General features: G+C 42.9%; 1 protein-coding gene across 5 annotated transcripts in view; it reads left to right on the top strand.

Annotated features, from left to right (window-relative positions):
• The first annotated feature begins 3,628 nt into the window (after positions 1-3,628).
• Positions 3,629-23,060, top strand: part of UBN1 (ubinuclein 1) — a 1,063,877-nt gene continuing 1,044,445 nt past the window's right edge. For all 5 annotated transcript variants that reach the window (XM_085632215.1, XM_085632217.1, XM_085632216.1 and 2 more), the window contains exon 1: positions 3,629-3,807. The gene's annotated coding sequence lies outside the window, so the exon portion shown is untranslated. The remainder of the gene's footprint in view (positions 3,808-23,060) is intronic.

Here is a 23,060-nt window from a genome sequence, read left to right as displayed (position 1 = left end):
AATGGTTATCCGGTAGAACTTCCGGGTCCTTCACAGGTGACGATGGGGCAAGACACGGCCCAGGGAGTAACGACTCGACCTACCTCCGTTCTTGCCTTACTGGAGCACCACTCCGGAACACTGCTCTTCACTAAGCAGGTACGTCGGTGTAAACACAATATCCGACAGCGTTGTACCTCCCGGTTCCTCCCTTTATATGGCGTGTTTTCCTTGAGTTATGTAACAGCTCTCCTGTTTACATAAGGGCGTGTTTTCCTTGAGTTATGTAACAGCTCTCCTGTTTACATAAGGGCGTGTTTTCCTTGAGTTATGTAACAGCTCTCCTGTTTACATAAGGGCGTGTTTTCCTTGAGTTATGTAACAGCTCTCCTGTTTACATAAGGGCGTGTTTTCCTTGAGTTATGTAACAGCTCTCCTGTTTACATAACCTCTCAACCGCTAAGCATCCTGGGAGATGTAGTCCGTTTTCGCTGGTTACCGTTTTCCTCCCCTCGCATGACAGGAATTCTTGACAAATTCTATCTTTCCAGTAGGCAGTGCTTACCTCTACCCTACCACAGAATTTTCCGTTACGCTGATAAAGTAGCACTTCCCTCTACCTTACCCTTCTAACAAACAAAAGGCAACTGTTTCTCTGGGAATAAAACACATGTGGAGACTACAATGCTCCTGAGAATTAAGGCCAGAGTTTCACAAGAGAACCTATTGCTATTTCACTCACACACATTCATGCCGAAAATGTCCCTACAGATAACACACAACGATATTACCACTTTGAAAGCAGACAATGCACTGAGAGTTTTCACTTGCCACACATTTCCCCTGCCTGCATACAGGGCAACCAACTTCCTAATTCCCGGAAGTTTCAAAGTTCCGACTACATGTAACGTAGACAATGCTCAACATAAAGTGTTACACATAAATCAATAATCACCGAACCAATACAATAAAACCATCAATCTGATACCAAGAAATTTGATGCAGCGCGAGGGGCAAATTTACATATTCTCCCTATGACACAGATTCGTAATCACAACTCATTCATACACTCCTTCATTGGTGGGGCACATAACACCAACACACACTTGCCTCATTTGAATCCAGATACAGGAGAAGAAGCGCTGGACATGGGGGTACCTCATTACCTATCAGGATTAAATTTCTTTACATTATATACATTATATACATGTGCACCTATAGAATCCTGACCTTAACATCAAGGCACTCCACCACTTGGTCGATGGACCAATTAGTTGGACTGGTTGATGGTGAATTAGAACCAGCTAAAACACAATTCAAGCCTAGGAAACATTTGATTATCTTCTGTGCTCAATTAAAGAATCACAAACTCATTTCTTATCAATCCAAATTTTGTTTATCTAATAATAATTTTCTCTGCATTAGCATTTAGGCATATAGGTCAATAATATAAATTCAATTTATTTCAAGGAGAAATTGAACATTCGGTAAATAAGCATAGATTTAGAAAGTGCATTTAATAGTTACCAAATATCAAACGTTGACGACCCTCTGATCAAGAGAGAATTATCTGCATTCTCTGGTAAAATCTCCGAGATAAAATGTCTGACCCACAGCAATGATAAAACCATCAGACGAAATAACTTCCCGAAAATCAAAGAAACCCAAGGTAAACCATGGAAATTTTCACCAGCTCAATGCAAACCCAACGCCATGAAAGATCAGCCAAATGGTTGGTGGGTGAGGGCATTTTATACCCTTTTTCCTCTTACTTCATTCTAACAAGCAACATTTTAGGGGTAGAGAAATGTTCTGATTGGGCAGTCTGGGGTTATCAGAGTCTTTCTAAAGTTTCCCAGGGTAAACTGGTTCTCCATGGGACTTGGCATAGGAAAGCACATATTTTCTACTATTCACTTGGTTCTCAGGCGAAAGCTTCGAAAGTAACGTTTGAAGGAAGAGAAGACGCTTCAGTACAGGTTCTGCATTGTCCGCTTTGCTGTTCACACCGTCCGTCAGTTGGCAGTCAACCACGCTCATATCCTTGACAGGGAACACGGTGTCACATAGCTGAGGTCACTTGGAGATCTCCAGAGCCATCCGATTCTGTGCAGAAGTCATCGCGCTCACATGGTGACGGCTTCATAGGGACTCCATTTTAGGTACTGCGGCCTAGTAGGCCCGAATGCCAACTTAAGCAAAAACAGACATAACAGTAATTAAAATATAGAAATGGAGATTCTAATGTTTAAACCCACACTAATCCCAATGTATATTAGTATTTACCTAGCTTGCAGCAACATTTAAAGCAATAATACCCACCATTTTGCAGTACTAGAAGCACAAAACATCACAAAGCAATATAATCATGCAATTTTCTATTTCATCACAATCTAAAGTTAGTTCGCGTACCATAGTTAATTAATCAGTTGTTCTGTCATGCAATGAGCATTTTAGTCCCACGTGAATCTTGTGTTTATCAAGGTGTATAGTTGATTATTATATTTCACTTCAAACCAATTAGTACGAGTTAAATTTAGAATGATTACGTAATTAATTTCATGCAAATTTAGAGGAGGTATACAAATTTTGTTTACCTGCTCCATCATTAGTACTCACAGACAGATTGATTATAGTGTTACAGGTTATTCGAGAGGATTGCATACAAGCAAGTTTCTTTTTATACGAAACCTTGCTCCATCAAGATCTATATACAAAACTGCCTGCATCACACACAAAGCCTTGCACACGTCCTCCCCTCGTGACCTGGCGAATAAATTGAAATTGTCCGGAGGCTCTCGACCTTCTCGCAATGCGGAAAAGCTTCTGCTTGAGCCCCCCCCCCTCCTTCAAAAGGGAAAGATCGATGGCGCAATCCTTCTCTGGCAATGCGGTGAGAATCTGGAACTCGCTTCCCCCATTGCTCCATGCCACCTCCTCTACCCGGATCTTCAAAGCTGACCTCAAATCTCTTCTCTTCCATAGACACTTTCAGAACTAATACTTTAATTCTCAGGCCCCTCGAAGAAGTTCGCTCATCATTGTAAATTTTAATTTTTTCTTGTACATTCTTCACCCTTGCGTGCTGTGTTGGATTTTGTGTTTCTCCTGTTTATCTTTGTAATGTTCTATTGTGTAACACTTTTCTCTTGTAACGTAACTGGTTCTATTGTACAGCGCTCTGACACCTTCGAGTAATGCCCGCGCTTTATAAAAATGCACTAAATAAATAAATAAATAAATCTACAGCTATACTGAACATGTGCACCGAAAGCGCCGACCATGTTGTGATACCGTTGATTGAATTTAAGTGCAGCAAAGAAAACCCTTTTAAAAGGTAAACCTTCCCCAAATTCTCCTAAAATATTTTATTTATTTGAAAAGCGGTCTTCCTTTGCAAATAAGCAAAAAGCATTTCCGTATTATTCTCATAGATGCTTCAGTGAGTCTCATTGTAAACGGCTGAGACATTACTACATATCTCAGACGTTTTAATTTACAGTTTTCCTAACTGAAACTCTGAAATATAGGCTCGACGGTACCAAATATATTAGTACGGGTTTCCAGGAACTGGGACACCACCACCCACCCTCAAATAAAAAATAAATAAAAAGATTGCCCAACCTAACATGGCCGTCGATCAGTCGCTCAGTGTGACGCCTTTGCGTGCGACGCCAGAAGGTTTGACAGTTGCTTTTGTTTATATTTTTGGTGCCGGCAGCGCCAATGTCTCGCTTTGTGACGTCACTAAACATCAAAGAAGAAGCCGTGTGTTTCCACACTTTGCCCGTTTCTAGCAGAATCTGAGCCGACCGAGACACAGACCCGGTGAGTGTGTCTCTTAGTGTATGGGGCGTGTGAGGAAGAAACTGTTTCTCCACCCCCGGATGCGGGGGAGGGGGGGGTGGGGGGCGTATGGATAGAAATGTAAAGACCTATCGCGAGTGAGCTCTTCTAGCCGGTGTGGTATTGACATTTTACTTTAAGCCTCTCGGGTGTCGTACTTCATTCATGACGGTGCTTTAAATGGAGAAGAATAAGTTCAAGAACTCACCCAAATAAGTCATGATGTTTGGGCGCAGCTAGAGGCGGGCTTAAGTTGCAAACAATTAATGGGCTCAATATCAAAGGTCGGTACATTGACCATCACCATTGGGTAATAGTAACAGCTGATATTTACGGTACTTAGAAGTGAAAATATAAGAGCTATACGTAAAATAGCAAAGAAATAACGTGCATCTTACAAGTAAGGTTTACACTAAAAATGGTGTTGTATCTTAGGTGCTAGGACATGTGCCATTTATTTTGCACTATAATAAATGTTATGTTGTTGCAGAATTCTTGTCCTGCATATTATTGTTAGAGGTGTCTATATCCATTCTATTATGTAACGTATAAATGATAATGTGTCTACAAGTAAACATGTTTGTAGGTAACCTTTTATTTATGATAAGGGCAGCAGCAGGACCATTGCACAGCGCAAGCTAACGCTCCTGCCTCCCTTCAATCCCCGCCTTCTCTCCCTATGGAAACACTCACATTCCACAGAGGAATGCAAGGACCCAACACATCCTTCCTCTTATAACATAAAATATTTAATTACACAAAAATAGTAACATACTTACAACACAAATCATTCTATCATATGTACAGTATATGGTGGAAGCACATTTGAAACCTCCAAGAATAAATTCTTGCAATTTGTTCGGGGGATTCCTTCTCCTTGTGGACACTCTCCTTCGCATACGCCCTTTTATAACTCCATCACACCTCTCACCATTACTACAAGCATACATCTCATTCCCACCTCTAATCTTTTCCCTTCCTATGTCATGAGCCATAGCAAGGTTATCCTTTTTCCAGCACTTGCCATCTTCCAATTTAACAACACTCTTCCTCACCACCACCAGTTTTTTGGGTGCAGAGAATTTAGATACACCTTTCGGTATGATCCTAGGAATTTTAATTCTCACGAAACCCCCTACTATCATTTTGACATCTGTCCTTGTTTCCTGACATATATGGCCTGAGCTTGTTCTCCCTTCCTACTTACATCATCCAACTTATCCTTGGAAATGGAAAACTCTCCCATTCACTGTTTTATCATTTTAATCGAAGATACTCTGTCTCTCAATAATACAAAAGGTGACACACCTGTCTCTGAGTTGGGAATGGGGCGAACAGCCCACAATAACTTCCTTACTTCCACTTTACAATTCAATCTATTAGCTCTAGATAACTGAATATTGTCATTGAGGACTCAATTGACCCTTTCCACTAAACCGTTACTCCTGGGATGGTATAAAGAAGTTCTAGTGTTCCAAATTCCTAAAAAGCTTAAAAACTCAAAGAATTCTAAGATGTAATCTGACAACCATTGTCTGACAGGATCTGCTCAGGAATACCTTCCTTATCAAAAAGGGAATCCAAAACCCTAATGATTTTAGAACTATTAGGAAATTTCACAAATGTATTTTCCGGCCAATGGCTGTAAAAATCCACCACTACAATACCATACTCTAACACTCCATCAGTAAAAACAATGGGGCCAATAATATTGATGGCCAATTTGCTCCAATCTTTGAATGGTACCTCTATTGCTTCCACAGGACTAGGAACAGTAACCTGGGATGTATCACTTCTGGCACAATTAATGCAATCCCTTACATAGTGCTCCACACATCTGTCCTTCCCAGGCCACCAAAAATTCTGACGTATCCTTTTCATCGCTCTCATACCTATATGTCTCTCATGAACTAATGCCATAACCCTACTTCTCATTCCCTCCGGCACCACCAGCACACTAAACCAGATCAAAAGACCATTAACTATGGCCAATTCTTCAAAGACGTGCTTATACACATCACTTTTCACCCCATTAGATTTCTATAATGACCAGCTTTGAAGAATAACTTCTTTTGCTTCCTTCAATTGCTCATCCAATTCACAAGCAGCAACCCATTCATTCCCTAATATGGCCCCATGACAATGTTGTTCTACCACACACACTAAATCTGCTTCCACTCCAACTTCAGCCATGGTTTCAACATTCTCACGCTGATCACAACTAGCGAGACAAGACATGCAATCCTCCTACACATTTTTGGCTCTAGGTACGTACCTCACATGATAATCATATTGGTGAAGTCTGTATAGCCATTTGGCAAATCTTGGTGTGGCATGTTCCATACTTTTGGTGGTAAAAAGTTGAACAAGAGGTTTGTGATCAGCTCGTACAGTGAAACGTGTGCCCCACAACAACATTTTAAAACGTTCAATACCCCACAAACACACTAATGTCTCTCTTGATTACTGAATAAGATGACTCCGATCCCTTCAAACTTCTAAAGGCAAAAGCTACAGCTTCATCCTTGCCATCCCTGCGCCGCATAATTGCAGCACCAAGGCCCATCTGACTGGCGTTAGTCATGATGATACTTTTGTCCTGAGTATCAAACGGTTTCAAAGTTATTGCAGGCATAACCTCCTTTCTAATATATTCAAATTCTTGGTTCACCCCCGCACCACACAAAGCGAACATTATTTTTGAGCAGATTCCGCCTGTTGAGTCTTTTTTCTGCACATTTGGTAATGAGTCTGGTGTAAAATTCAATCAGACCCAAAATGGATTGTAATTGATCTTTGTTCTCTGGAGGTTTAAAATTGCCATTTACATCCACTAATTTGGACTTGGGCTCTACACCATTTTCTGACAATTTGTAACCTAAATATTCAATGCTGAGAAAGTTACATTTGCATTTGCCCACACCCAGTGTCGCTCCATCCTCTCTTAAAATGGACAAAACTTGCAGCACCCTCCTATCGCGTTGAACCTGGTCCTTACCAAATACTAAAACATTGTCCTGGAATGCAATAACTCCTTCTAGACCCTTGAGTAAACGTTCTGCAACCCTCTGAAATACGGCTGTAGCCGATGTCAACCCAAACGGGGTACGTTTGAAACAAATCAAACCTGGAGTTATGAAAGACTACCCAATTTGAACATTCTATAGGTTCAATGGGATGTATGATGTAACAACGACCGCTGGAACAACGAGAGTCTTTACAACAACACCTTAACAATGACTTAGTCTGAACCACGAAAGTTTTAACAACTATGTTTTACCACGAATGCCTTTACCACAGTATCACAAAAATGTATCTATTTTACAGGTACGTATAAACCCTTGAATATATATGTAATGGGTTTGTATGTACCTGTAAAATACTTACATTTTTGTGGTAATGGCATGCATTGTAAAGACATATGTGTGGTACAAATAATATTGGGAAGTATTATGCACTATATATATATATATATATATATATATATATATATATATATATATACCCATACTCACTCTTTACATTATAAATTCCCTTTCCACCCAAAATCTACACCAACCCCAAACCTTAAATATTCCCTTTCCACCCAAAAAACTATACCCACCCTAAACCCTTAAAAATACCCTTTCCACCCCAAAACCCATACCCACCCTAAAATACCCTTGCCACCCAAAAACCCATACCCACCCTAAATCCTAAAATGTCCCTTGCCACCCAAAAACACCCACTCACCCTAAACCCTAAATACCCTTGCCAACCAAAAACCCATACCCACCCTAAACCCTTAAAATACCCTTGCTACCCCAAACCTCCTACCCAATCTGAACCCTAAAATTATCCTTGCCACACAAAAACCCATACCCACCCTAAATGATAAAATTACCCTTGCCCCCCAAAAAACCCTACCCACCATAAACCCTAAAATTACCCTTGCCACCCAAAACCCCATACCCAATCTGAACCCTAAAATTACCTTTGCCACCCAGAAACCCATACCCACCCAACACTTGAAAAATACCCTTGCTACCCAAAAACCCACACCCACCCTAAACCCTAACATTAACCTTGCCACTCAAAAACTCATACCCACCCTAAAGATACCCTTGCCACCCATAAATCCATAACTACCCTAAACTCTAAAAATACTCTCGCCACCCAAAAACCCACACCCACCCTTAAAATACCCATGCCACTGTATACATCTTTATATATATATATTCACTGAAAAATCACAGGTTTAAGGGACTTTATAGTTAGTTGGACATTTCACTCGTACAAATCCAGAGAAATTCGGCCGTTATAGCTAGTTGAGCTAACTATAACCCGCGCCCCTGTAATGCACTGCTGATGATGTCACATATTATATCATTCATGACATCGTCAGTGACATCACTGATGACATCACTGATTACCTCATCCATGTGATAATCTGATGCACCTCCTCATACCCTGATATAACCTTTGATACACCCACTCTAAAATGCAGGCTACCATTTTCGAAACCATAGACACACCAATACCATTTACTACATACGCACTCATACATACTTCCTAGGTCTACACACGCATCCACTCATTCAACCATACAGTCATTCATACATGCACACTCATCAATACAGCACTATCATATGCACTCATAACCCTACACAGACACTCACACACCGCCACTCATCCGTATAGTTACTCACACACCTAGTCAGTCATGCAAAGAATCAATCACACTCCCATTCACTAACCTACACAGTTATACACACACCACATCACTTATTCATACATATACTAACACATACTTACTCTCTTATACAATCACTGATACAAGCACACACTCATCCATACAGCCACTCTCAAAATCACTCACTCTCACATTTCATTTATATACTCCAACACTCACATATACTGCCTTTCACATATGTAGTTACTCACACAGTTACCACTGAGACATCCATTCACTCACCAACAAACCCATACACACACTCACCCACCCTTACAGCCCTTCACACATGCAGTCTTGAACCCATACACCCAGTGAATCACCCACTTACACATCCATGCACAGAGTCACACCCCCCACCCACCCACACAGACACTCAGGGACCCATACAAATACTCAGACAACCAATCAATAACCCATTTAGACACTCCTGAAGCTACTCAACAACCCATGCAGCCGCTTACACAGCAGCTGACAGACTGATACAGACATTCACACAGTTTAGTCACTAACCCATGCATTCAGTAGGACACATTTAATCACTTATGCAGTCAGTCACGCACCTACTAAATCATCCATTCAGACACTCATACACCCATTCATTCTTCAATACACCTTGGTGTTTATATATATATATATATATATATATATATATATATATATATATATATATATATATATATATATATATATATTCGCTCCTCTTTGCTCAGGTAACTGCCGCCACACTCCTAATCAGAGGGTGCTGGAAAAAGAAACCAACCAGGCACCAATTGAGAAATTCACAAAAGAAATGAAGGAAAGATTAATCAAACTAGAAAATACAATCAAAGAGAGAAAGGCACAAAAATTTATCCGGGACAAAAATGACTATGAGCGTGGGCAAATTTATACATTTGCCAGGAAATTTGATACTCTCCGAAGGCAACGGATGAATCCCAGCAGCCACACGCAAGCGAATGCCCAGGCAGAGCTCAGTAGCATTCCCAGTTCTGAAGTCGATACAGATATCGATGAAAATGCCCATGGCCATGAAGGAGGTGCAATACCGTCAGTAATAGATGAATTCAGTTTTTTAGAGCAAGAAAGGAGATTCAATCTCCGCCCACGCCCACCTCAGACAAGCGTGGGAGCACGAAGAGGAAGAGGCAGAGGCAACAAAGGCGCAAGGGGTCAAAACTTTGGCAGAGGAAAGAACAGCAAGTAATGATGGCTTGTGACTCTGAGAAAAACAACCAAGTAATCAACATGACCAACATCAAACTTTCTGAGCAAGAGGTTAATATTCTGAGCCTTGGCCTTTCCTACTGCCCACCTGCTGATTTTGACTATGTTAAAACAAGAGTAGATGTTTTCAAATTTATAAGAACACTCAAATTGAGAAAACATTTTGCCTCCAATCGCGACGAGGGATCTCGGATAGTGCAATCAAACACTGCTGATGATATATCCCCCGCAGAACTAGTTGTCAACGATATGGACTTGCTCCTAAATCTAAGACCGATGGATGAATTATCCAATCCTATGGCCAATGAGGGCACGACATCTAATACAATAGACATAACGGCAACCAGCAGTCAAGTGCAAGACATAGCCAGGGACCAGGAAGTTGACATTGGGGGAAATGACCCCACAAAATTCAGACTACCTTCCAGATTCATGCCGCTCTCCGCTAGAGATGCCGTGGACGTCTATAATGAACTGGTGATTAATGATCTTAAAAATTTGGAAAAATGCACTAGTGTGAAATATAAAGCTCTATCTAAGCACCAACAAGAGTACAGTGCATTGATTAATAAACTTTCCACAGATGAGACTTGTATAGTCCGCAACGCGGACAAAGGAGGCAATATTGTCCTATGGGACAAGAAGAGCTACCTTATAGAAGCTCATAGGCAATTGAATGATGTGCATAACTATAACAAAATCAATGACAATGTGATGCATACAAGCTATAAATTGTACAATGATCAGCTCTATTTGTGGTATAGTCAAAATTTGTTGACACGTGATGAATTAGCCTTCCTTAAAATCGCTAATCCTGTGACTCCGGTGTTCTACCTGATCCCCAAGGTGCACAAAAGTATGCATAACCCCCCGGGGAGACCAATTATTTCCGCCATAGGGGGGGCGTTTGAAAACACGTCTAAATTTATTGATTCTTTTTTGTGTCCCTTGGTTCGCACTTTACCAGCTTTTATTCAAGACACGGGTGATTTTCTGAAGAAAATCTATGACCTCCCATGGGAAAAGGACCTTCTGCTAGTGACTATAGATGTTTGCTCACTATACACTAGTATAAGACATGAAGATGGCCTCAAAGCTGTCAAACACTTTCTGGGCAACCGCCCTATCAAACTATGGTCGCATACACAAATGCTGCTCTCCATGATCTCCACTTGCTTAAAAAACAACTTCTTCCTCTTTAATGATCAGCTGTATCAGCAGACATGCGGAACAGCGATGGGCACCCGCTTCGCCCCCAGCTATGCGAATTTGCATATGGGCTGGTGGGAGGAGCAGATGGTCAGAGCCTTGTATCAGGAAGAATGGGAGGAGAATGTGCTGCTTTGGAGTCGCTATATAGACGACCTTTTCGTCATTTGGAAAGGGCCTAAACTAGCTGCCCAAAACTTTATTGACAAACTTCAAACGAACGATCTAAATTTGAGTTTCACCAGCACCATCAGTGAAACTGAAGTTAACTTTTTAGATCTCACTGTCTATATCAAAGAAGAGAGGGTTCATTCCAAATTGTTTAGGAAACCGACTTCTAGCAACACAGTGCTGCATGCCAAAAGCTTCCACCCCTTTAGCCTGATCAAAAGTATCCCTTATGGGGAGAGCCTCAGGACAATTCGTAACTGTAGTGAGGAAAAGATTATTGACCAAGAACTCTCAGGTTTAACGAACCGCTTTAAGGCCAGGGGTTATACAGAAGAGGTCATCAGCCAAGCTGTAACGAAAGCTAAACAACGACCGAGAGAGGACATTCTTTTTAATGTGAGCAATAGCAAAATCAAAAGAAACAATAAGGAAATAAGAATGATCACCTCTTTCAATACAAAGCATAGACAGATTAGAGGCATACTCACCAAACATTGGCATATAATTCGAAATGACCCCCTTTTGGGGAAAGCGGTTCGGAAAAAACCAGCAATAACCTTCCGAAAAGCTAGATCATTTAAACAGATGCTAGTATCGAACATGCTGCCCACTAAAAAAGCTGTGTCCAAGGGCAGTGCCTGGTTAATGCAAAAACCAGGTTTTTTGAAATGCAACAAATGTAAGGCTTGCATACACGGGAAAAACACTGTATCTTATGCACTGGGTCTTTCAAAGAGAGTAAAGAAGATTCAGGGATGTTTCACGTGCAAGACTGATTATGCTGTCTACGTGCTTCAATGCCCTTGTGGCTTGAGGTACGTGGGCAGCACAATCCATCCGGTGCATAAGAGAATCTTACAGCATCTGAGGGCCATTAAAAACGGGGATCGAACGTACCCCGTGGCCCGGCATTTCGAATCCCACCATGCCAAAAACGAAAAGGGATTATCCTACTTTGTCATCGACTGCATCATGCCGAATGTAAGAGGGGGCAATCGCGAAAAAAAGTTAAGGAGACTTGAATCTTCTTACATTCTTGCCTTAAACACACGTACCCCCATAGGTCTGAATATGGAAGAAGACCTTATCACGCATTTATAATTAATTTGAGAATGAATTGATGAAAGACTAGCAGCCAAAAAACCTCCCTCGACACTGTTTTTAATGTAATTTTTTGAATGTGTTTGTCCTTTGCACGGTATATGACTTGTGGAATTCAGACTGTCTGACATAATTATTGTTTAGAGTGCACTGAGCATAAGTGAATTTAGGCCCACTTGGGCTCTATTTGGCCAATAAGATGTTGAGTAACGGGGTGGTATGTAAGCGGTAAAACTCAGTAATTGCGATAAGAGTAATACATTATTGGTACCATGTTTTGGTTATGATTGTCAAACACCAGGTACAATGATATCATGAAGAATATTCTTTTTATTGACATTGATCGTGATTTATTATAAAAATGTGTCAATCTATTTCTAATTCCGCTAATGTACTTGCCGTAATTCACACAGACTTAAGTATATATGTGCGTATTCTTTCTACCAAGGTTGAAGAATTAATTCTGTTTTGGTATAAACTACGAGTCTGTTTTCCATGGTATTGTGGTTGTAGTCACGTCACGTGACTCGGGACGAACACGTAAGCATGTAAATAAGGTTTTGAAACTTGCACAAACAGTTGGTGAGCAAGCCTGCTGGGCAGGCGAAACGCGTCCAAACCGGCTGTATAAGCAATAAATATCCTTTTGAACCTGGACACGGCGTCGTCATCCTTTGCCTTGTACGAAGGACTTGGTTATATATATATATATATATATAAAAAACATATTTAAACATTACAGAAACACAGTCACTGGATGATGTCATCAGTGATGTCACTGACCATGTCATGAATGATGTAATATGGGACATCATCAGCAGTGCATTGCAGGGGCGCGAGTTCTAGTTAGCTCAACTAACTATAACGGCCGAATTTCTCTGGTTTTTGTACGAGTGAAATGTCAAACTAATTATAAAGTCCCTGAAACCTGTGTTTTCTTTCAGTAAATTTCTAAGGTTTTTTAAATGCTAATTTCTAACTATAACGTCCCTGAAACCTATGTTTTTTTTAGTGAATTTCTAAGGTTTTTTACAGGCCATGGCCCCTTTCTCCACCACTATGCAAACGCACCTCTTGGCACGTTCTAAGTTGGGGGATTAAGACCCCTTGAATACTGAGGGTCCTGGGGGCCAACTATCCCACCAGGTAACTCCAGTAAGCCCCACACAGCTGGATTGCTGAGAGTGGGTCAAGACCATGCCCCCTTTTACAACACTCTGCAAACGCGCCTCCTGGCGCACTGCTGCTTGGGGTATGAAGTCCACTTCACTCCTGAGGGTCTCAGGACACAAGGGGACTTCGTCACCCCAGCAGCAGTGCGAGGCGTGTTTACAGAGTGGTGTAAAAAGGGGGCGTAGCCTCATGGCACCTCTCAGCAATCCCACTGTGTGGGGCTTACTGGAGGTTCCTGGGGGCCTAGTTGGCCCCCAGAGATCCTCACTAGCAATGAGGAATTAATCCCCCAACGCAGAGCGCGCCAGGAGGCGTGTTTGCAGAGTAATGCAGGGAGGGGGCGGAGTCTCTGAAGAGTTGCCGTTTCTTTTATTTTATGGGAGGGGGCCACGTGGCCCCCCTTCCCATAGCCACTTCTGGCCCCGGGGACACCATCCCCCCGGGCCTGGCCAGCCCTGTGGTTTTTAAAATAAACAAATTTGGGAGGGGGGCCGCGTGGCCCCCCTCCAGAGGCCAATTATGGCCCCGGAGACCCCAACCCCTAGGGCCTGGCCAGCCTTCTTTTTTTAATTATTTTGTTTGGAGGGGGCTGCGTTGCCCCCCTCCTCAGGCCAATTATGGCCCTGGGGGATGGTGTTCCATTTTTTTATTAATTTTACTGGGAGGGGGGCCGCGTGGCACCCCTCCCCTGGGCTACTTATAGCCCCGGGGACCCCAATGCCCAGGGCCTGGCCAGCCTTGGTTTTTTTTTGTGGAGGGGGTCCGCGGGGCCACCCTCCTCAGGCCAATTATGGCCTCGGGGACCCCATCCCCTGGGGCCTGGCCAGCCTTTAAAAAAATATCTATATATATTTATGGGAGGGGGGGCCGAATGGCCCCCTCCTGGGCCACTTCTGGCCCCGGGGACCCCATGCCCTGGGCCACCCTCACGTTGGGCACCGTGGGGGGATCCCCAATGCCCCGCGGTCCCTGCCGGCTCCCCACCTCCTGCAGGAGCCGGCATTGCTTTTGGGCAAGGGGAGCTGCTGATATGCAGCTCCCCTTGCGAGGGCTCCAGGAGGGGCGCCACGCTGCCCCCTCCCATCATTTGCATAGCCCCGGGGAGGTGGTGGTCCCTGGAACCCCACAACGGACCCCCATATTTAAATAAAGTTCAGCCTGGGGAGGTGTTGGTCCCCGGGGCAGTGTGGGAAGGGGCAGGAGCCCCCCACACTTTTTAATTGTATTTAAGCCCAGGGAGGTGGCGGTCCCCGGGGCTGTGGGGGGCCGCGAGGCCCCCCGAACATAATCAACATTGCCCCGGGGAGATGGTGATCCCCTGGGCTGCAGGGGGGGGGGCGCGTGCCCTCCACACATAAATAATAAAGCCCCGGGGAGGTGGTGTTCCCCGGGGCTGGGGGGGCGCCGCCAGGCCCCCCGCCTCAATTATAATAAAGCCCCAGGGTGGTAGCGGTCCCTGGGACAGCGGGGGGGGGGGGGGTTTGGAAACCCCCCACACATTTATTGTTCAAGCCCCGGGGAGGTGGCGGTCCCCAGGGCTGCGGCGAGCCGCTTGTCCCCGCACATAAATAATAAAGCCTCGGGGAGGTGGCGGTCCCTGGGGCTGCGGTGGCCCCCATGGGCCCCTGCGTGCCCCCCCTTCATAAATTGGGATTACCCCGAGGTCCTGGCCCACCCGGGGGCTTTAACAACCTTTTGGCTCTCTAGTGGGCCCACTTATCCTCTTTTTATGTTACCTTAATTTCTGAGTAGCTTCATATATTTGTATTCCTTAAAGATGTACGTAAAGTTCTTCATCCTGATTTATATCCCTCGGATTTAATGTTCTTATTGACACAATATGTTTGGATTACGTCTGTCGTAACAGTTTTTCCATATGGTCTCCTCTCCCTGATTAATCCGAGGGGTTTTAATCCGGATGAAGAGAATAAGTGGGCTCACTAGAGAGCCAAAAGTCTAACAACCACTGTAAAGGTGTTTGGGTACAAATAAATTACCTCACTAAAGAGCCACAACCTTGGACAAAGTAATATCGCAGAACTAATTAAATAAAATTTCAATTTTTTTGGGCAAAATATTGAAAGTATACCTAATGCAACATAAAATTATTTGTGTAAATTATGCCTCAGTAATACACAAAATGTAAATGTTTTTAAGACACTCATCCGCACAGGTCGGCACTTTGAGCACTTCAGCACTTTATAATTAATTGCACTATGCACGATGTTACTTTATAAGTGTGCCATACTACATGTACCAGCATGCAATGGCAGAAGGAAACAGGAAATAGCTGTGGCTTTAGAAATAAATGATGTCTGTTAATGCCAAACAATTATCCTGTGATCAAGGTCTGAGGAAAGGACCGAAACGCATTGGACATGGCAATGGCCCTTTTGCACAAATAAAGGAAAATATAAGCAAATCCCGAGTGAGTGCGCTTCAAATCTTTGCCTTTGGCAAAAAATGGAAGTGGAAGCATTAAGTACCGGCTTGGCCCTGTGGGAGAAACACACATCTCCCCAGGAAGAAGCACCGATGCCGGATCGAGGGCTAAGAACGGAATATATATATATATATATGTATATATATCTACTGGCGGTCGCCAGTAGATAGTTATAGTTAGGATCGTGTTTCCATAGGAAATCCGCAACATTCTATTTGGAATAACTTTGGCGCCGATTGACAAATCCTCGCGAAATTTTCAAAATAGGTGGGGCGCTCCGCTCCGCTCCTTCCCTGAAAGTCTCGGGGGGGATTCCTCTGCTGATGACGTCAGATATTACATCACTGATGACATATGTGTCTTTCTGAAAAAAAAATATTTGTAATATATGTATAGCTAAAAATTAATGGAAGAAGACATGGGTAAATAAGTGTCTAAATACAGTGATGTAATATCTTACGTCATCAGCAGAGGATTGCAGTCGCGTGAGTTATAGTTGCCTGCACTAACTATAACGGGGGAATTTCAATGGTTTTTCACGAGTGAAATGTCCAGCTAACTATAATATGTGTGAAACCTATGGTTTTTAAAGTGAATATATATATATATATATATATATATATATATATTTTCTACTGGCGGTCGCCAGTAGATAGTTATAGTTAGGACCGTGTTTCCATAGGAAATCTGAAAATTCTATTTTGAATAACTTTGGTGCCGGTTGACGAATCCTCGCGAAATTTTCAAAACTAATGGGGCGCTCCGCTCAGCTCCTACCCTGGAAGTCTCGGGGTGATTCGTCAAGCGGGGGCTGAGAAAAAAGGGGGGTCCCAAAACGCGTTTTCCCCATGCATTTTCCCATAGGACCTTTAGTCGAAGGTACAGCCCGAACGGCTGAACAGAATTACTTGAAATTTGGCAGAGAGGTAGTCCTCAGGTCAGGCATGTGCCTTTTGCATATATGGAGTCAATCTGTTCAGTAGTTCCTGAGAAAATTGCAGTTAAAAGTACATAAATATCTATAGGCGCGCACCGTGCGCGCACCCTAACGTGCGCGAGCGTAATTCTGATTGGTGGTTACATGTCAGTCAACGTTCGAATCGGTCGAAATCAGGAAGTGTCGGCCGCCATTTTGTTTGTTTTGGTTGCAACAGTGAAAAAGAGAGGTGGCAAACGTGAAAAGGGGGCAGGGTAGAGAGTTCCTGACCCCCTAGCCTTTGTCAAGGGGTCCCTGAAGGACCCCGAAGGGTGAACATTTTTTTATTTTTTTTTTAAATCGCGGGGTGCGCGCACGGTGCGCGCACGGTGATAAACCTTAAAAAAAATATATAATAATACATACAAACGTACAAATTCACTTAAAAAACCATAGGTTTCACACACGTTATAGTTAGGAATTAGCATTTAAAAAAGCTTGCAAATTCACTTAAAAAACCATAGGTTTCACACATGTTATAGTTAGGTGGACATTTCACTCGTAAAAAACCAATGAAATTCCCCCGTTATAGTTAGTTCAGATAAATATAACTCGCGCGACCGCCACTCTATCACAAGGATGATGTCATCAGTGATGTCATGAGTGATGCCACTGACCATGTCATGAGTGATGTAATATGTGACCTCATGAGCAGTGGATTGCGGGCGCGCGAGTTATAGTTATCTGAACTAACTATAACGGGGGAATTTCATTGGTTTTTTACGAGTGAAATGTCCACCTAACTATAACATGTGTGAAACCTATGGTTTTTTAAGTGAAAAAAAAAAAAATATATATATATATATATATATGTGTGTGTGTGTGTGTGTGTATATGTTTGTGTGATATATATATGTGTGTTATATATAGAACACGTAATACCTTTAATACTTATCAAAATACTTACATTCAAATGTAATTTTTTTTTACTAAGAGTATGCCTTTACCTTTAATGCATTTACAACGAAATTGGTTGTAAAGGCATCCGTGATAAAGGCATACTCATTGTAAAATAAATCGTTTTAAAAACATGCGTTGGTCAGACGTTGTTGTTCGGCCTTCGTTGTAAAGGCATCTTGTTGTTCAGCCTTCGTTGTAAAGGCTGTTTCCCAGTTCAATGATACGTTGCTGGCATACCTTATGTTATTTCTTCTTTAACTCGGCACGTAAGGCTAAGGGTACCCTCCTAACTTTATGAAGTACAGGGCATGCACCACCCTTTATTCTTATTCTATTTGTGAAACCTTTCAGTATGCCTAACTTCCTTTGGAACACCCCGGGGTACTCCTCTTCCCATGCATTCTTTTCCCTTACCCGGAGAACCTGTAAATATTTATTCCTCAGTACAACTTGAGCAGGATTGTTGGGATCTAACAATATCCCTACATTTTTCTGATCATAACAGCCCTGTAAACAAGCATCGTGTTTAGCTGCATATACCACCCCATTCGTGATGCTTGTCTGGAATTAAAATTCCACTTTAAATTCTCCACCCAACGTCTATGGAGTTTCCTCTATAACCTAAAGAATGAATTTCAGATTCTCTTAAATGACAACTCTTGAAATCATTTTCCCTCACTTTCTCACTTAACATAGTGAATGGGAATTCTGAGTCTTCCATGACTTTTACATCAATCCCATTGATGTTTAAGGTACAGAGAGGTCTTACCAGGTTGTTCTCAGACACCCCATAGACAGTTACATGATTTGCATCCTTAACCATCAACACTTTGCCTTTATTGCTTGTGGAGCTCTCATCTTCACCAATCTTGCTAGGACCTACACCATGAATTTTGCTTTGTTGCACTCTGCCTGACCTGCAAGGTCTAGCGAAATGCCCCTTGCGCACACACTTAGCACACCTGTGTTCCCTGGCAGGACACACACTGGCATTCCCAAGGTGAGATGTGCTGCCACATCCACAACAGTCTGAAAGTTTGTTTTTTGTTTGTCCTGTCGGATTTTCTTCCCATGCCCTCCTTAAGTTTTCCTTTCTTGTATTTTGGATTCACAGCTAGGACATTCTAAGGCTGGGACTTCACATCTGACATAGTCATTTGGTCCATGAACAAAGTCGTGTTTTCTATTCTATACGCTATCTCAACAGCTTCATCTAACGTGAGATTTGGTTTAGATAACAATGATTCCTGTATTTTCTTATTAGATTTTTTGACCAGTTGGTTTAATCATTTCTTCTTCAAAATCCCTGTATTCACACGAAACTTTTAGAATTCTTAGAGAACCAACATAGCTGGCAGCCGATTCACCTGAAATTTGTGCCTTTCTGTAATCCTTGTGTATCTTAATAATAAAATTTTTCCTTGCTTTGAACCTTACATCCAAGGATTTAATGGCCGTTGCATACTCTTCAATTATTCCATCACCATCACCCTCACCTTCAACATCAATACTCAGGGCACCCTCCCTGGGAATATGATTTAGTATTTTCCGACCTTCAGAACCTAGACCGTCATGAAGAATAGCAAATTTATTTCTGTGGGTGAAGAAATCCCCCCTCCAAAGCATCCATATAAGCTTCAAAAGCTTCCTTCCTTTGTTCCCGATCCGATTTGGGAGTTGTTGGACTAGGAGAAAAGCCTGGGGGAGGAACCAATGAATGCTGCATTGTAATGATACTTATTTGCAGTGTCTTGACCAAAATAGACAATGTAATGCCACAAAGAACACTTTACTAAAGATAAAGAACCTGTGTGCATAGCATATAAAAACCTAGTAAAATATGCTGACGAGTGTAAGGGGAAATACCTTCAAAAGGTTTGCCTGTCACCGTGTAACAGGTAGACAGGAGGCAGCTTACTTAAAATAAAGCTAATAATAACTGTGCTAAATCCGGTGTGCCTGTCCCCATACTTGCGGGCAGAAAACTGTAGGAACTACACTGATTCCAATTATAGACATTGTGCGTATCACTGATTTAATGACACACAATGACCAACATGTCCACTGTGCTTATCACTGAGTGCACTGCAGGAATACTTCCAAGATGGCCGCGATGCTTGCAGGGGTGCGTAAAACGTAGCTTGATCTGAGAGAAGTGCTCGGGCTGGATGCGGTTTGAGTAGGAGCTCCTGCTACATAGTACAGAAACTTCCACCCGTGACAGGGAGCGTGAGCAAAATTAACCAAGACAGCAGCTTTGCTTTTAATTCAATGAATGTGCACAGTACCTTGCATAGCACAAATCGCTATACTTAATCTCACAGCACAGCAAGGGTGCTGGAACCAAACCACACCGGAATCTCGGGCGCAGGAGCCATGCAGCGCCGTTCACACGGTGAAGTCATTGAAGGCTTGACACATGGGTTCTCTGTCCTGCTGCTAACTCGTCGCCACTACAAAGACTCAAGTCGGTAGGTAAACTCCTTTTATTTAATATAAGGGCAACAGGAGGAGCATCTCAGAGGTCCAGCTAAGGCTCCTGCCATCAACGGCCTCTCTTCAGTCCCTGCATTCTATCCCCCATGGAAACACTCACATTCCACAGAGGAATAAAAGGACCCAGCAGTGTCCCATTATAAACTGAATTTAGATAAAGCATATCGGTGATATTCTCACCTTTCACTATCTCCTCTCTGGCTCTTCCCTGACTTTATTCCTCTTCCGTAGTCTCTCTCATTCTCATTGTCAATCCAGTGATTAAAATGTATCTTTTTCCTTTTCTCTCCTCTGATACTCTAACCTCTGGTTTGCCCACCATACTTCACTTGCTCTGTTCCTCCCATGTCTCATCTTCCTTTCCATTCTCAGTCTCTCATTTTCTTTGCACTTGTTTGTCCTCCATGTCTGACTCCTTCCTCCCACCCCTCAGCTTTCCATTTCTCTTTTTGATACCTCTATAACCTGTATCTCTAACCCTTGCATCATACTATCCAATGTGCATTTCACTATAGTATCTCTGTGCTTTCTTTTCCTCTATCTTTGCATCAGTATCTGATCCGGGCCTTCTGTAAACAAGCATTGGCATAGCCAATAGGTCTCGCTTTTGGGACCTTATAGGTATTTAGTTATGCATCACAATATGCACAATATCCTTGGTGCAACAACATCAACTGTTGCATGGCTAAACACTTATAAGGTCCCAAAGGCGAGACCTATTGGCTATGCCAATGCTTGTTGGGTCGTGTCTGTGATCTGGACTATTATGGTTAAAAAATAATGGGTTTATGTTTAAAAGAAATGCTTTGTTTGTGAAAACCACGGCATTCGTTTAAAAAATATATATTTCTTATGACGACAACGAAAGAATTTTGGATAGTAAAGAATTATTTCTTAATTAATAAACGTATGAAGTGATAAACATTATAATGATGCAAACCCCAAAGTTATTTGGGTCATGGCTACAATGAAGCTAATCTTGAATGTGCAAATTAGAATCTGGCCAAAACCCCTCAATGGTTTGCAGTGTGGCAAACTGGTAGCTTTGTAGAGCTTTGGTGCAATTTGTCAAAGCCTTTCCACTACTAACAAGCATTGGCAAAGCTGCCACTTTAAAGTTTTATAGGTCCCTAAAAGCACAAATGTAAAATATTCCATTTGGGCCTGGACAGAGAAAGTCAAGTAGGAATCCCATCGGACTCCAGGGGGGGAACTTTAATTTTTTGGGCTGGCATTCAAAGACGAATGAGGTATTAGTAAACACGCCTGCTGCTCAGGGCCTGGGTTTAAGGTACAGTGATTGGACATTTTGGCGCTAGCTCAAGAAAGCACGGTTAGTGCACTAGTGCTTACTGTTTTTGGGCAGGCTAGTCTGTGCCTCGGCGCAGATCCTTTTCTAGCTCTTCAAAATGCCACAGAGAATCCATTCCCCCGGCAAAGAGGCACAGACGGGACAATATCCTTAAAGTTACGCGCAAGTGTCCATGTTACTGCTGAGGTGGGGGGGAAGAGGGCATACTTTGTATGGGGCGGGGTAAAAACTGCCCATGCCTCCACTATTTCGGCATAGTTTGTCCAAGTACCCTTCTTTGCACCAATAAACCCATCCTCCTCCCGGATGTCAGAAACCACAAATGACATCTCTGGACCCTGGGAATGGGTGGCTGCACAAATCCAGTTGCAACCAGCAGTTTTGCTGTGTAAACAGAAAAAAACATATTTGCACATAGCGAGAATTTAGGAAGCACTTTAGTGCAAAAGACGAACCCAGCCAAAACCGACTGGAAATCTCTTCAGAGCAGCAGCTACGGCAGGAGGGGCAAGCGGGCGGGTTATTTTGTGGAGTCAGATTTAACACAGGGTGCCTTTAATAAAAACATGAGTCAGCTCCTGGCGAGCAGGCTTAATTTTCTAAACATTTTCTCATATCCTGAGCAAAGCGAGGGAAAAAAAGTTTTAAAGTGTAGGGAAAACAGACGGATAGAAAGCAGGCTCCGCTCTGGCCTGTGAAATGTGGTCTGGGGTGGGAGAGAAGCTACGGGCACAGACGCTCAGAAAAGAGAAGAAATGGGAAGAGGGGCAGAAAAGACAAGAGGGAGCGGAAACAAGCGTGGAGGAGAAACAAAGAACAGAGAGAGAGACGAAGAAAGGAAGGGAAGAAAAGAAGTGGCGTGGAAAGGGGAAAAAAAGTCAGGAGAAAGAGACGTGGATGAAGCTATGCTTGCAGGCATATATTTGCATAGTGCTCTTGCCATTCGTATGACCTCGCGGCACTGGAGAACCTTAAAATGGGAAATAGGTTATGAGGGGTGGGGGGAGGAGGTGGAAGATAGTCAGAAAATAAGAAAGAGAGGAATGAGATGGAAGAAAATATATGAAGCTAATGGAAAAGGGAATACAAAAAATAGAGAGGGAATTGCTGTAAAGGGTCGGAGATAATGCATGACAGGAGAGAGTGTGATACAGCAGCAGTGTATGTGCATGAGACACAGGGCAAACAAGGGTTTAGAGAGAAGTGTGCGTGAGAGATGAATGGGTAGAGAAGGATAGGACAAGGAAGAAGGAATGTGTGAGGAGTGGGAACGGAGGGCGGTAGAGAGTTGGTGAGGAATAGAGCACAGTGGATGAAAGAGAGCTGGGGTAGCGGTGCAGAGAGAGCGGGAGGAGAGGGTGGGGGTGCTTGGGAGGAATCAGCATTCTTGGCCACAGACTCAATGGAAATACTTCTGGGACAGACACAGAGGGTCAAAAGCAGACATGGCAGGAGCCAGAGACAAGGAGGGAGACATCGGGAGCGAGAGGAAAGTGGGAAGAGAAATGAGGGGGGG

The sequence above is a fragment of the Triturus cristatus genome, chromosome 10 (assembly GCF_964204655.1).
Source record: "Triturus cristatus chromosome 10, aTriCri1.1, whole genome shotgun sequence".
NCBI lineage: Eukaryota > Metazoa > Chordata > Amphibia > Caudata > Salamandridae > Triturus > Triturus cristatus.
Note: the sequence above shows the minus strand (reverse complement) of the source record. Positions and strands in the feature narration are given on the sequence as shown.